The following is a 17,470-nucleotide window of genomic DNA, read 5'->3' on the forward strand; positions in this document are numbered from 1 at the left end:
CCTGGACACAGAGCTTAGCAACTATAGGCATCCGGGTTTGACACATAAGAATTAAAGAATTACTACAAGGTTATTTCTTTGGCGAAAAGCAATCTGATCACAGTCTTATAATTCAGATTTCAGCTTGCACATTGATCCTTGTTAACCTTTGCTCAGTCACAAGCCTTAACCACATTTTATTTCTTTAAATTTGGCTCAACAATTTCTAAAACAGTAGTATCACTTTTCTCACTTACTGCCTACCCAAATAAATCTGTGCCAAGTAGCAAACATCTGACTGACTTTACTCTTGGGTTAAATGACCCCAAATTGAAAGACAAAACAAAACACAGAAAGACAAAACAAAAGGTGGTTTTTGTACGGCAAGTTCCATCTGTTGGCTTCTTCAATCACAGTTTGTAAGGAGGACTTACACTTTTATTAATGCTTATGGAGATGATAAATGCCAGTTTATATATAATGCATTCACATTATCCTAAATAACATTCACCTTCAAGATGCATTCAAAGAAGAAAATGAAGTTTCTAAATAAATATTGTAACTTCATAAAGGGATATAAGCGTTTTTAATGTGAACTACTTCTAACTATTCCCGTTAGTATCACTTTTAGTTGAAACTGTCAAAAAGATTTCTATTAAACTGAGAAAATGATGTTTCTCTAGTTTGCAGAGAAAAATGCTCTGCAAACTAGAGAAAAATTACATTATTCATGGTCATTTCATTGGCTAAACTTTGTAAAAATTTATACCTACAACGAATTTCTTCCTCTAACCTGAAAAATACTCTGATTAGAAATTCTTATATTGTATCACAAATAACACTTTCCCTAATTAGGTGAAAACGAGACCAAAATCCCAAACTACCAGGGCCATTTGAAAGATAAACACGTCTCTGAAAAACAAAATGCTGAACACACACACACACACACACACACACACAAAATGAGTCATGTTTCTTTAAAGCAAAATCAATCATGTTATTTTCAGCTCCATTCAAAACAGGAAAGGGGAAAGCATACACATGCCAAACAAGAAGAAATTTGGTAAGAAAAGATTCAGGATACGGCTTTTATACACTAATTATTCTTAATAATTTCATAAGTCCTTCTGTCTTATCTGATTTCATTTGCTTAACAGTAAGACTATATTTACATACATGCAAGAATCAAACTACGCTAGCAGATAGGACCAAAAGACTTCTTCAGAGCTCCTGACCAAAAAAGTGTAGCATCCGACCAAAATTTCAAGAGAATATACTAGGCTTTCTTCACCGTAGACCATCCACATTCTGAATACCTGTGACTTCATTCCTTAAAGCATCTCCCAAATGGGGATAATGTATTCAAATTACCACAAACCCAAACTTAACTCTCTATACAAATAAAATGTCTAATGAGATAGCTGATGTACTTCACACTATAAACACTGCTATTTGGTAAGTTATTCAGTCCTTGAGAAAGAACTGTAAACTGAAATAATACCTGTAATGAAATCTGATTTCTCTATAGAAACAAGAAAATGAGGGGGTTATATTCCTGATCGAGGATCTTGATGCCATTAGTTTCTGGAGAGATTCTTTGTACAAGATTTACGGAGATGGCTTCTTGTTGCCATTTTATTAACATCAAAGATGAAATCGCAGTTTTGCTGCCTTTGAAACAGTCATTTTATGTCCTAAGCTGCCATCTCATCAGCCCTGGGCACCACACCTACTCTCTGGTGAGGGGTAGCCTGGTGAGGTGGGAAGAGTATGCTATAGTGTCACAGAAACCTGGGTTTGATTCCATCTCTACTTTAACTGGCTCTGGAACTTTGATACAGCTTATTTTAACATCCCAGAGGCATGGAAGGTTTCTTCTTCTATTAAATGCAGATAGAAACTACCACTTGTCTGGTAGTGTTGCTGTAAGGATTCAAGATAATTTTGTAATGTACCTTGGAAAGAGCAGGCACTTAAGTGTTCAATAAATGGCAGCCATTTATCAACATTACTGAAATGTATTTTTCATCCTTGGATAGCTCACTATATTGCTACTTCAACTCTGCCAAGCTCTGGCTTGAAGTGGTTCTCAAACTAAATAGGGCCCTATTTGATTCCTAAGATCTGCTAGGAACTTAAGGATCCAGGGAATGACAGCTAACTCTGGGAGTTCTTCGAAAAAGAAAGCTGTGAACACACTGTAACTCCCTGTTTCTTATACATGAGTTTTTATTTCAGCGTTTTTTTCTCTTCTTGTCACTGTCACTCTAATCACATCTCTCTCTCTTCCAGAAGGAGCCTGTACTCCAAACACAATTCCCTAACGAAATTATACTCCCAAACTACTCTTTTATTTTTGTTTACATAACTATTCCCTTGGTCTTAGAATAACCATATCCCTTCTGAATGGCACTGTCAGAAAAAAGAAAACAGGTAGGTACGTAGGTAGGTAGGTAGGTGACAGATATTAGACAGACTGATGGAATAACTATATCCCTACGGCCTTCTGCACACGTAGCTACTAGTCTCAAGCCTACACTGAAACGAACTGTGGGAAACTTTAATTTACCCTTCATTCCAGACTAAACTAGGCATTTCTCTAAATTCCAATATACCTAGTGCATACTTCCCAACAGCGCTTCTCATACTCAAACTACTTGTGCAACAAAATATCTGTCTCCCTCACTGCCAAACAAACTCTAAGGCAAGAACCATGTTTTATTAATTTCAAAATTCCCAATACCTGACACATAGTAAATGCTTATTTATCTGCATGGGGGGAGCTTAATAAATGGGCATTCATGTCTTAGCTCTAAGCCCTACATTGCCTCAAAACGGTGGATTTGTGACTTTTTAAAAAATCTTTCTTTCAAAATTTTTAAACGCTTAAAAAGTAATTTTTGGCCAAGCACAATGGCTCACACCTGTAATCCCAGCACTTTGGGAGGCCAAGGCGGGCAGATCACTTGAGGCCAGGAATTTAAGACCAGCCTGGGTAACAGCAAAACCCCATCTCCACTAAAAATACAAAAATTAGCCAGGGGTGGTGGTGCATGCCTATGATCCTAGCTACTCGGGAGGCTGAGGCACAAGAATCACTTGAACCTGGGAGGCAGAGGTTGCAGTGAGCCAAGAGTGTGCCACTGGCACTCCAGCTTAGGCAACAGAGTGAGCCTCTGTCTCAAAAAATAAAAATAAAATAAATAAAAAATAAAAAGTGGTTTTAAAACATTCTGCTGTGACCAATATTAGCAGACTAGGTTTTATAAAACACACTAAACAAATGTTGTCCTGCAAAATAATCCCCCGTAGGCTACACTGTAATTCAAATGGTGCTACAAGAGTATGAGGAATTTTTGAAACTCTAAGAATTAGCCCCAGAAAGAGTTTACCAGATAAACAGGAAAGTCACTCAGTACTTTATAGTCGTGGGATACTCTCCCAGTCCTCTCTCCTAAGAAGACAATCTTCTTTCTCCTCTCCCTCTCCCTCCTCTGTGGTTTATATCTGGGTTGGTGTTAAGGAAATGTGCTGCAGGGACCAAATGGAAACTGGAAGCAATAGCAAGGGGGAAGGAGAACTCATCAGGAAGCAAAATTACAGATAAAAGCCTATTATAGTGCAGAGCCTGGCTGCCTAAACGCCTTACATTGGTAACAGGAATCTAACTGGTGAAGTGCCTTAATATGAAAATTACAGAAAGTCCAATCACTGGAGGTCTTCCAATGGGCAAGTAATACAATAAAATATTCTAACATCTAATGCTTACCAGAATAGGAATAATTGGATATAAACATACACATTAAATTTTTTCTTTGGTTTGGGCAATCAACAACATTGTAGCTTTCGTGAAAAGGCAAAATTAGTGGTCAAAAGTCCTGAGTTTTGACTCCTACCTCTGACACTGTGTAACCTTGGATACATCATTTAAAATCTCTTGCTCTCATGTTCCCACTTCTGTCAAAAATGTATCTGTTTCACAAAGTTGTTTGGAGAAATAAGTAACATCACATGCAAAAGTAATGTGTACCCTCTAAAATAAGAGTGCCTAAATATGGATCATCGAAATCCCCGTGCAACAATTAAAAAGACATATTCTTAGGCCCCACTTAAACCTACTATATCAGAAATCTCTAAATACAAGGCTCAATAATTTATATCCTGGCTAAATAAATATTAGTACATGCATGAAATATCTCTGGAAGGAATAATACTAATCACCTATGAGGAAGGGAAGTAGAAGGCCAGGAAACAGAAGAGGGATGGAGGCTTTTCACTGTCTGCCAATTTACAATTATTTATTTATTTATTTATTTATTTACTTACTTACTTTTATTTTTTGAGACAGTGTCTTGCACTGTTGCCCAGGCTGGAGTGCAGTGGCATGATCTTGGCTCACTGCAACCTCCGCCTCCCAGGTTCAAGCGATTCTCCTGCCTCAGCCTCCTGAGTAGCTGGGATTACAGGCACCTGCCACCACACCTGGCTAATTTTTTTGTATTTTTAATAGAGACGTGGTTTCACTATGGTGGCCAGGCTGGTCTCAAATTCCTGACCTCATGATCCGCCCAGCTAGGCCTCCCAAAGTGCTGGGATTACAGGTACAATTTTTTATTTTTAGACTACATGAACATATTACCAACTTAAAATTGTTTTTAAAAAAAGTCTACACATCCACAGTAATTCTAATGGCTCAACTGGGTTTGGAACTCACGACTCACTCTAAAACACCATAAATACACAAAAGGATTAAAATATTCACAAAAGTAGGGGTCCGTTTAGGGAGGCAGTAAATAAGCATACTATTTCCAGTTTGGAGACTGTTGCTTAGGACAGCCCCCTCTTAGAAATTCACAATTCACACCTCCATTAAGCCTCCAATAAGCCCTACAATGAAAAGGCCTGTTTATGCTTAATCTTATGCTTCCCAAATTGAAGCTGAACATGGAACACTCGCTATTAAGATCTTGGGGAACCAGAGGACACTGGTTTGAGAGCTAAGGTTCCTGAAGTAGAGCAAGTCTTAGTCATCTCTCTACCCCAGAACCCAAAAGAGTGTATCTAGAACATAGAAACCTCCTCCAAAAGGTAGAACTCAACAGTGACAGTCTGCTTTTCCTGTCTTTTCTCCTCATCTAAAAATGGTTTCCCAATTTCCTTATCAACTGAAAGGATTTTTTAAAGAGCATAATAATCTACTGTGCCTAAAATCATATTGTTAAAAAATGTAAAATACTGGCCAGGCATGGTGGCTCACACCTGTAATCCCAGCACTTTGGGAGGCTGAGGCAGGTGGATCACGAGGTCAGGAGATCGAGACCATCCTGGCCAACACGGTGAAACCCTATCTCTATTAAAAATACAAAAATTAGCCGGGCGTTGTAGGGCACACCTATAGTCCCAGCTACTCAGGAGGCTAAGGCAGGAAAATCACTTGAACCCAGGAGACGGAAGTTGTAGTGAGCAGAGATCTCGCCACTGCACTTCAGCCAGGACAACAAAGCAAGACTCCATCTCACCAAAAAAAAAAAAAAAAAACAGGTAAAATACCTACAACCCAAATAAATGTTTTCAATCCAAATAATACGGCAGTAGGTATTTTTATTCCTTTAAGTGGGAAAATGAAAGATCTTTATGATTCAAAAGTGCCTTGTTTTAGGAGACAGCAATAGATTTCAGTATTGTTTTTCCTTCTCCAATATAAGCAGACCCTGCTGGGCATCTTTATTCCCATTAAGCCAACTAATCAAGTGAGCTGTACAATCAAACCACTTGACAACCTCATTTTTTACTGAAAACCTACAGATCTGCATAATCAGAATGGGTCTAAAAGCTATATCAAATGGCTCTTTGAAGTCTGCACCTACTTCAATGCACTGTAATGGGTCTCTAATCTAGAAACCCTTCCTTCAGCTATCTAAACCAAAGGAGTCAAACAAATGTCATCAAAATTTAAAAACCTGCCACAGCCAAATTTAAGGACTCTAGCATTGTGTTTTGTCACTATGGAGCACAAATTAACACAAATGATTCCTCTCTGTGTGGTACCACAACTACCATAATAAAAGCTTGGTTTTAGTCTTCAAGAATCCACCAGAAAATGCTTCCAGTTCTTTCTCTTACAATAAATATTAAGTTGGTACAAAAGTAATTGCAGCTTGCCATTAAAATTGCGAGAACCAGGTCAGGCGCGGTAGCTCACCTGTAATCCCACCACTTTGGGAGGTCAAGGCAGGTGGATCACTTGAGGTCAGAAGTTCCAGACCAGCCTGGCCAACATGGTAAAATCCAGTCTCTACTAAAAATACAAAAATTAGCTAGGTGTGGTGGCGCACGCCCATAATCCCAGCTACCTAGGAGGCTGAGGCAGGAAAATCACTTGAACCCAGGAGGTGGAGGCTGCAGTGAGCTGAGATCGTGCCACTGCACTCCAGCCTGAGTGACAAGAGTGAAACTCAGTCTCAAAAAAAGAAAAAAAAAAATTGCAAGAACTGCAATTACTTTTGTACCAACCTAATAGCTCAATGTACACTGACTCAACAGACTCAACAAGCGGTCCCAGACTAATATTTTAGTTTACAGACTTAGTTTACAGACTAATATTTTAGTTTACAGACTAATATTACTGACCAAGTAACATCTCACCCCATCTCAGTGTCCTCTCATCTTCTCTCAGTAGATACGGGGGCGGGGTGGGTGCAGGAGGGACAAGTGGGTCTTTTAGATAGTGCATGGATATGACAGTAAGAGAGCTAATCTTGGGAAAGACTATGAAGAAGAGCTGCCTACCTTCCAGTCCCTAATTATCTTCCCCAATACTGCTGCCTTTTTTGCCGTGCTTTTTTAAAAAATGCCTGGAAATCACTTACTAGTCACAGAGATACATCTCAAGGCATAACAAGTTTGTTGGTATAATCAGCTACCTCCTCTCTTCGGGTTTCTGAAAGGGGAAGATGGTGGAGGAGTAAGTAGGGGTATATGCAAACATTAAACTCATCTCCAGCCAGATGCTCTTTGTAACCGCTACCATCTCAAACCTGTCCTAGTAATTAATCACTGTTAGGAGAACACAAATGTTTGTAAAACGCGGTCGCCATCATCATAGCTACAACACAGCAGTGTAGCCCTCCTGTTTCCCACAAAAATAACTGGCATCTGTTTAATACTTCAGTGTGTATAAAAACAGAAAACAAACCTAACAAAATGGAGGCAGTCTTATTAGAATATTATCAATAAATAATAGTGTCATAATATTGTCATAATAAGTGTCAATTCACACTTGGACCATACAGATCCTTTGTCCTAGACTAAATTCTCTATACTTCCTTCTTACCCTGACCACTCCACCAACCCGGATTGTGGACAGTCCGTGTAAAAAACATTCTACAGATGTGGTTGGTCCTGTTATCTCCACTTTCTCTCCTTTCCATCAAAAGCTGAAAAAAGTGAGTAAAACTAAAACAAAAAGGAAAACAACGTACGAAACACTTCTTAACAAGTATTTACTGAATATTATGTGCAGATATGCAAATCAGTAGAGTGAAAGAATGGCTGAAGTACGGATGATGCACTGAGTTCACCCTGAGGAAAACGTCTCCTACCCTATATATGTAGCTATGAAAGGCAACTGTAAAAAAGAGAAAACCAAAAGACAAAGCCGAGATGAAATACAAGATGAGTATCTCCACACAAGAAAAATAGAGTAAAAGAGACTGGGTGCCAGAGCTGGGTTCATCCTAGAAGCCAGTTAGGCCCACATTTTTAGTAGAACACTATGTAACTGAAACTTTTAATAGTAACCATTAAAATAATGGAAATACAGTCTGTAACTTTTGAATCAAGAGGGAGGGAAAAAAAGGAATGCAGAAAACTAACCATCTAACAGAAGAGGAAAAAAACAGCAAAGAGGCCGGGCATGGTGGCTCATGCCTGTAATCCCAGCACTTTGGGAGGCCAAGGAGTTCGAGGTCAGCCTGACCAACATCGTGGTCAGCTTGAGGTCAGGCGCTCGAGACCAGCCTGATCAACATGGTGAAACCCCGTCCATACTAAAAATACAAATATTAGCCACACATGGTGGTACATGCCTGTAATCCCAGCTACTCGGGAGACTGACACAGAAGAATCACTTGAACCTGGGAGGCAGAGGCTGCAGAGAGCCGAGATCATGCCACTCCAGCCTGGGCAACAAAGCTAGACTCAAAAAAAAAAAAAAAACCAGCAGCAGCAGCAGCAAAGTAAATGGATCAAAAAATATGAAATTCAGAGAGCAGAAGTAAGTCTACTTATTCAAATAGATTAATCTCACATATTACAAGTCAAAGATTAAGGAGAAAAAAGTCAGGTATCAGTAGCGAAAAAGACAGTATTAATAGGGACAGAGATTACATAATAATAAAAGGAACAAACTACAAAGAACACTGAATAATGTTCATGAATCTGAAAGTTTCTAACACCACAGCCTCAACAACATATATAACAAAAACTGGCCATTTGAGAAGCTGTCAACTCTGGGAAGGTTCAGGCATGAGAATCTCTTGAGCCCAGGAGGCAGAGTTTGCAGTGAGCCGAGACCCCACCTCTGCACCACTCTGCCTGGGTGACAGAGCAGGACCTTGTCTCAAACAAACAAACAAACCAAACCATCAGATCTCATGAGAACTCACTATCATGAGAACAGCATGGGGGAACTACCCCCATGATCCAATCACCTCCCATCGGGTCCCTCCCTTGACATGTGGGGATTATGGGGATCACAATTCAAGATGAGATTTGGGTGGGGACACAGCCACGCCATATCCACTTCTTTCAGATACTGACAGTTCAAGCAGACAAAATATCAGTAAAGGCAGAAACACTGACAAAGAACATCAACAACCTTTCTTTAACGAATATACAGAAACCCGCTCCCCAAAGTGAGGAGTCACAAATTTGTTTTTAAGGCATAAAGCACTTATCTCTGACTTCTGAATTTAACAGATAAGTAAAACTTCCTCCAAATTATAAGAACAAATATAATTTTACCAACTTTTTATTTTTCCAAATGAGATTCAGAAAAGAACAACTACTATTACTAACATTTAAGAAAAGATGATTTTTAAATTTTAAAAAGTCAAAAAAGAAAAAAGAGCAATCTAAAACAAAATATTTTTCTCACTAATCATGGACTGTGAAGATTTTCTTAGAAAATGGCACCACAGCAGAGAATTGTACAATTCAATATTTCTTAACTGTTTTGATCTCAGGGAAAAGAAACATACAGATATTTCCATTTAATAGTGAGTCTCTGGTATAACAGTCTCCTTGTTTTACATTTGAGAAAACAAATGACTACAGAGGTTAAGTGATTTACCTGTAATTACTCAGTTAAGAGGAAAAGTGGGAAAGAAGGCATGTAAGAAAACCTTCCCTCTATCCTTGCCATCATGCCACAATCTGCCACAGGTCCAATTCAATTAACAAATACTTCCTGAATGCCCCCAGTATAAGGTTTTACAAGAAATAAAATGAACTATAAAATACAGCAGGGGAGGAGGTCAGGGAGAGGAGACCAACAGAATCACCCGTGGAGAGGGCTTCTCTACATACTCGGGAATACCACCCTTAATAGTGGGCCACAGTTACAGAATCCAGTGTAACCTACCCTTCAAGAAGCCTAAACTTCAGGAAAAAAGGAAAGCTGAGAACCACTGATTCAAATCCACACATCTCAAGTAGTTTATAATCTACTTGTAAAAGCAAAGTAAGTAGAAAAACACTTCAAAAAAGAAATATAACACAAGGGTAGAGGGAGACAGACACACACACACACAAAAATACACAAACCCTGATTACAGTGACTTTAGAATAATTTTTTTAAAGCCTGAAGATCAACAGAAGCCTCACAAAATTAAATCTTGAGTGAGGCTTGAGTGCACTTTGATAAGTTAGTTATTAAATGCGCATATCCTGGGATACTCATATTCAGGAGGAAAATGCAGAGTTATTACAACGCCAATAGCAGGCTTCAAGCCTCTCCTTGAGAACAAACAACAGACCACGGTCAAGAACCACAGACACAAGAGTAGAGATTATGAGAAAAGTGTGTGTGCTAAAGAGAGAATCACATTAAAACACACACACGGTATGGAGAAGTTGTATATTTAGAGAAAACAGGAATAATTTTCATGCATGTAACTTCTAGTTAAATGTATGTATATCTTAAATACCTCCTGCAATTCCACTAAGATGACAAATTTTGAAACACAAATGAATTCTAAAGTTACAAGGACAAAGAGAAAAAGGAGGCTAGTGCATTCAACAAATTTTGAAAGCTGGAAAGCCGACAGACAAGTAGTCAATGAGTTCACGACAAAACCTAAACCCTACATGGTAGGAGGAAGCCGAAAATGAACAGGTCAATTTTTAGGAATTGGAGGCATCACATTCCTCTAAAGCCTGAAGATAACACAAAACAGGAACTGTTGGAAATGAGCATAAGGAGCAGTTAAACCCCTAGCTCTCCACCCTCTACACAGGAGACTGCTCCCCTTCCAGAGGCTAAACATTTCCTACTTAGCAAAATTCAACCAGAGTAATAATAGCCTGGGAACACACCCAGAATCGGTGTGGGAGGGAGAAGGGATGTCAGAGACCAGAAGAAAAAGTGAAAGCTGTCTGTTAAAATCAGTAATCAGCCCCCATCCCAGAATGCTTACAGTCACTCTCATACCTGACAGGATTCCTCTTTGGGGAAACCAGTCCAAAAAGAAAAATATATATATTTAACAGAATATTTTTTAAGAAGTTGGTCTGATGGAAAACAGGGGAGAAAAGGTAAGAAAATCACCGTAGCTATGAAGGTGTCACACATTCAACCACTAGGAATTCCAAAAAGAGAAAAATGGTAAAATGGATGGGGAGAGAAAAGTATTAAAGAAATAACAAGAAAATTTCCTGAATGACAGGAGCTTCCAGAATAAAGGGACCCATGAAGTATTTGGACCCAAAATACAATGAATAAGGAAAGGACCTACATCAAGGTACATCAGTGTGAAATTTCTCAACCAAGGGACTAAAGGAAGACCCTAAAATATCTCAGGGCATGAGGTCTTAAGGCATAGGGTTAGGGGGATGTCAAGCAGAAAGAATCAAAACAGAACTGAACTCCTCAAAAGGGACACTGGAAGTTATGAAATAATGATGCAATGCCTTCAAAATTTTGAGGAAAAATTATTCCCAACCAGAAATATATCTAGCCAACACAAAGCCAAAAAAAATTTGGTTTCATCTTAATAAACCAAAAAAATGGCATACCAAAAACAGAGTAGGGACAAGCCTTTCTGAAAATGACACAGAACTTTTTAAACAATCAAAATGGATCCAAAATTCCTTAAAATGCCACTGAAACAGTTAAGTGAAAAAAACAAAAATCAATCCTGCCTTTTTGGATGAAGTACTATACATAGACTCACTAGTCCAACCAACTTTACAGCAATGATTCTCATCTTTTCCTCAAAGGTGATAGACTATTAAAGGTACTATTTGTGTTTAAAATGTATACGAGCAATTTTAATCATCTTTCAATATTTTAAAGGTTAGTATACATTAACAGAAATCGTCAGGAGTGCCCTAAAAATCTGAACTGTGGCTGTGCACGATGGCTTATGCCTGTAATCCCAGCACTTAGGGAGGTCAAGGAGGGAGGAACACAGAGTCCATGGGTTTGAGACCAATGTGGGCAACATAGTGAGACCCCGTCTCTACAAAAAACAAAAATTAGCTGTGCATGGTGGTACACGCCTATAGTCACAGCTACTCGGGAGGCTGACGTCAGAGTATCGCTTTTGAGCCTTGGAGGTTGAGGCTGCAGTGAGCCATGATTGTGCCACTGCACTCCACCCTGAGTGACAGAGCAAGACCTTGTCTCAAAAAAGAAAAATCTGAATTGCGTACATCAATAAGTAGAGGTAGACAACACATTGTTACAGGGTTCCTAGGCTCCATGAAGCCACTGAGAAGCCCCAAGATGCTCTAAAAGGAAGGACAGCACCATGTAAGACAGAAGGCATGAGAATATAATACCCACAATGCTTCAGTCAAGGGTGGAAGAGATGGGTAAACAGCCATAGAGCAGATGGAAGACAGGAGCTTGGGGTGAAGAAGAGCGAGGAACAGAGCAAAGACCAAAATAAAACACACACACAGACAAATTTAGGGACAAGTCTCTTTAAAAACCAAAAGAACTCTGCTGGGCTACAAAGGAGTTCCAAGTTCCACCTAAAACCAGCAAGTCTAAAAGGGCCTTGACCTTACTTCTCTAAACTCTCTTACTAGTTTGAGTTATTGGCTTGACCAGACAAGCAAGAAAAACTCTAACCACAACAATCAAGACCTAAAGGCCTGACCTTTAAACTAAATCAAGAGCTTTCATCTGAAACACCAACAAAGGGTTACTGAGTCGCTCAACACATACCAAAAAATAATTTGAAACAGAAATTCATTGGAATGATGGCAAAGGTTACTTAGACATTTGCATCAACAGGGTATTACAGCACACAATATGCTTAGTACAGAGCCTAGCACAAAATGTTAGCTGCTCCTGCTGTTTCTTCTGTTACCATTTCTGACTGAAAGAAAAACTGTTAAATGAGACTGGTAAAAAGGAATTTGGGGATGCAGAAATGCTGTTATTACAACTGCTACTTCTTATAATCAGTACCACTTTGGATGAAGAGATCACAGGTGAACCCAAATATCTATCATTACATCCCATTAAAAAATAAGCACTCTTGAAAGATATTCAAAATAGATCTCATAACTAACTCAATACCTGGACATAACTGAAGTTCATGTATAAATTGTTCTGTATTTCATATTTACTGTAAAAATAATGTGAAGCATGGAATCTATCAAATTCCTGGTTATCTCAACTTCTCCAAATTACATTTACAATTACCTCTATCCCACCCAAGTGACCTATCAAAAATACCTACAACAAGTATAATTAAGGTACCACAGTCCAGTAAGCACTTCCTCTTTTGACCTCTTCCAGAATTTCTCGGCTCTATTTCTTTTTTGAGACAGGTCTCACTATGTTGTCCAGGCTGGAGTGTAGTGGCTATTCACAGACACAATCATATACTGCACTACAGCCTCAAACTCTCAAACTCCTGGGTTCCAGTGATCCTTCCACCTCAGCCTTCCCCAGTAGGTGGGACTATAGGAACAAGCTACTGCACCCAGCTAATCCCATTCAATTTTGCAATTAATCATTTATTGCTTTGAATTGTCACCTCTGATACTGCTATTCTACCTTTTACATTTCTATTTTCCGAACTATATAGTAAGCTTACCCTTAAGGATAAGGCCTGTAACTTTTTGCACATCTAGGCATTTAGTACAAAGGAGGTACTGTGTGGATTGACTAAAGATATTAGAATATTATACAAAACCAGAGACCAACTGTTCACAAACTTTCTCACCCAAACACATAAAAGATAGAAACAATTCAGTGTTACTATGGTAATGATATAATGATTATAATATGATGTGCGTAGCCCGCCATATCACACCCTAGCATGTAAGGATGGAGAAGCAAGAGCTTCATAAATAGGTACCGGCACACTGACTTCAAACATGAACCATGGTCCCTGTTTCAACATTCACATGGAGATCAGATGCGGTGACTCACACCTGTAATCTCTACACTCCAGGAGGCCAAGGCGGGTGGATCACCTGAGGTCAGGAGTTTGAGACCAGCCTGGTCAACATGGCCAGGCTGGTAGAAACCCCGTCTCTACTAAAAATAAAAAAATTAGCTGGGTGTGGTGATGCACGCCTGTAATCCTAACTACCTGGGAGACTGAGGCGGCAGAATCGCTTGAACCCAGGAGGCAGAGGTTTCTGTCAGTCAATCACAGCACTGCACTCCAGACAGGGCACCAGAGCAAGACTCCGTCTCAAAAGAAGAAAAATGAGCATGGAGACTGTCACTTTATACATGGTGTCCTCTCCCACGCAAAAGGGAAGAAAATATATGCGATAATGATCCTGTCCTCTGCCAACAGATTAAAATTTTCATAGTTTTTTTTTAAAATTCATGTAGACAAAAGCTAACGGTTAATGTACTGTTGTACTGTTTTTAAAGGCTGGAGCACAGTCTTTTACTATGACATTTTGTTTTTATCTACAAATATTTAAAACTTTAGTTCATATAGGCCAGGCACGGTGGATCATGCCTGTAATCCCAGCACTCCGGGTGGCCGAGACAGGCGGATCACAAGGTCAGGAGTTCGAGACCAGCCTGGCCAATATGGTGAAATCCTACCTCTACTAAAAATACAAAAATCATTCGGGTGTGGTGGAGGGCTCCTGTAGTTCCAGCTACTCTGGAGGCTGAGGCAGGAGAAATGCTTGAACCCGGGAGGCGGAGGCTGCAGTGAACCAAGATCGCGGCACTGCACTCCAGCCTGGGTGACAGAGTGAGACTCTGTCTCAAAAAAAAAAAAAAGATCTGTGCTCAGAGACCCACCACTACGCGGCTGTACAGCAAGAGAACCACACTATCTCCTTCAACTCAAATTTCTTCCCCAAGAACAGTGTCAGGATGTGAAATAAAACAACGTTTGGAAAACACAGTGCTTCGTGCATAGTAACAATGCTAAAAATAACATTGCACTAAAATAACATTAAAATGTGCAAACCTCATGATTTACCTAATCAGCCTCTAAATATTATATAATTCTAGCCCAGAAACTTACGTTCTTCAATCTCCATAGGAAGACCTCCACAAAACAATAATTTACTATAATGTCAGTTTCTACCAGTGTTCCATGTAATCACACAAAGAAAACTTCTGTATTGATTATAAAACTCACAGCCCATTAGGCTTTCAAAATATCTCTAATATAAAAGATTCTCCAACATTTATGTCAAACCATGATTAAGAAAAAGTTCCTGGTCAGGGACGGTAGCTCATGCCCGTAATCCCAGCACTCTGGGAGGCCGAAGCAGATGGATCACTTGAGCCCACGAGTTCAAGATCAGTCTGGGCAACATGGTAAAACTCGAAACTCCATCTCTACTAAAAATACAAAAATTAGCCAGGTGTGATAGCACACACCTGTAATCCCAGCTGCTCGGGAGGCTGAGGTATGAGAATCACTTGAACCTGGGAAGCAGAAGTCACAGTGAGCTGAGATCACACCACTGCACTCCAGCCCCGGCAACAGAGTGAGACTGACAAGAAAGAACGGAAGAAAGGAAGAGAGAGAGAGAAAGAAAGAGAGAGAGAGAGAAAAGGAGGGAAGGAGGGAAGAAAAGCTCCTCTGTGATACACTGAGCTTTTTAACTTTTTAGCCACTGTTTCTGTCTTGGCTTCAAGAAAGCCTAAAAAATGATTTTACTTAATTTGACACTTCGCTAACATTTCTATCATCTTTCCCATCCAGAACTTCTTACTCCTTCCCCTCTGTTAGCCCTAGGCAGACCCTTAAAAACTGTCTAGTCTCACACATCCTTGTCTTATGAGTAACAAGAAGGCTTTCAGATATAAGGCCTCTTTTGATTAGAAACAAAATATGTGTATGTATAAAGCATATGTACAAAATAAACACAGGATCTTTCTCACATTCACACAAAAGATCCTGCGACTTCTTCACATATTCGATGTAATAAAAACTGCAAAATACCCAAGAAAAATGGCACATATGACTAACAACCCCTTGAAAACTGACGACAAATAGTATCAAAATACTCCCTTAGGCACAGCTATGAAATAATAAGCCCTATTTCCAATAAACTTTACATGCAAACAGATGTGTCTTCTTCGTATTAATCATACTGGCAAGCTACACATTTATTTCAACAATAATGCCCCACACCCAAAATATTTTTGGAGTTTTCCTTTTGGAAGTGGCATTAAGGTTTATTTAGAATGCCACTGCATACCCAGTCCCCAGTACAATGCCTGACACACAGTAGGCACGCAAACTATTAAATGAATATACACAATAGTAGTATTTCCGGGCAGATGTGTCTCTGAAAATAGAAAACATTCAGTCCTAAAGCTTACTAATTAAATGGATGATGAAGCCGAGTAGTTCTTTTTCCTTTTTTTTGTATCAGAAGGGTAACGTGCTGATGATGTCATAACAAGGTTTGAGGGTGGCACATCTCATATATGCATATGAAGACCCAATCATCACGCTTATAATAGACTACAAAAGGATCCTGAGTAGTTTTTATAAAATACTATTTCTTAGAAAATACACCCTGAGTCTGAGCAGAGTCATAGTAAAGAACTAATCACTAACTCACATTTCAATCTTTAAGTCTCAGAAGACATCACGTTTCACATTTCCTAAACGATGTACCTAATCAATCCCCTGACTATATGAGTAATACTAGTGATGTCAAAGAAACACATTTATAATGACTCGCCTTCTGATTCGGACCTAGATGCTTTTAGGGGGGCCTCTGTGATGGTAAACCAATTGTCGAGTTCAATAATTCTCTCTAGAAATTGTTCATTAGTAGTTATACTTCCATAATATGCATTATTCTGTCCAATGCCATAAATGTTAAGTCCTTATAGTTTGTTTTCAAATACATGGTATCAGTGTTTTCTAAAACATTCATAGTACCCAAATCTCTTTCTAAATAATTATGCTTTACTATTAATTTATCATTTTTCTTAATGATCACCGTGGTTTAAAAGAAATCCATAAATTATTTGATACTTCTCCCATCAAGAGGTAGAGTCTAATTACTCTTCCTCATATATAAGCTAGCCTGATGACTTGCTTCTTGCAAAGATAATAAGGCAGAAGTGACACTGCAAAACTTCTAAGGCTAGGTCATAAAAAGGAATTCCAGCCTGGTTTTATTTCTTGGGATGCATGCCTTAACATGGTAGCCCTGGCTACTAATTAAATGGATGATTAAGAAAAAGTTCCTGGTCAGGGACGGTAGCTCATGCCCGTAATCCCAGCACTCTGGGAGCCCTGGCTACCACGTTAAGGACGCTGGCTAATCGAAGTCTCCATGTTAAAGAAACTACACAGATAGAGGTGCCTAAGGAATCCCAGCTGTTGCAGACCCCAGTTGTTTGAGTCCTTAAACGAAGAAGCCTTCTAGATGACTCCAGCGTTTGACTGCAACTGCATGAGAAACACAGAGTAAGAACCACCTAGCAAGTACTGTCAATTCCCAGAAGTGTGAGATAATAATAATATATGATTGTTGTTTTATCCATTAAGTTTGGGTTGGTTTACTGCCCAGCAATAAAAAATCAGGATGATGAACAAAGAGAGAACTTCAATATTTTCTTGGGCCCTGGCTCCATTAGTGTATGACTAAAGCCTCATTTATGCTTCATCTTTACTATCTTCCTTACCATCTTCCTTCTACTGTACTACAACTTAAAAAACAAATTTTCTTCCTATTAATATTAAGGATTTTTATTTTCTTTTTTTTTTTGAGACGGAGTCTTGCTCTGTCACCCAGGCTG

At 39.2% G+C, this 17,470-nt stretch overlaps 1 protein-coding gene and 1 pseudogene across 9 annotated transcripts in view; both read right to left on the reverse strand.

The window, feature by feature from the left end:
- The window catches only part of UBR5 (ubiquitin protein ligase E3 component n-recognin 5), a 154,453-nt gene that overhangs the window by 113,910 nt on the left and 23,073 nt on the right, over positions 1 to 17,470 (reverse strand). The window lies entirely within an intron of this gene.
- Positions 16,081 to 16,190, reverse strand: LOC116268767 (annotated as a pseudogene).

This window comes from Papio anubis, chromosome 8 (assembly GCF_008728515.1).
Source record: "Papio anubis isolate 15944 chromosome 8, Panubis1.0, whole genome shotgun sequence".
Lineage (NCBI taxonomy): Eukaryota > Metazoa > Chordata > Mammalia > Primates > Cercopithecidae > Papio > Papio anubis.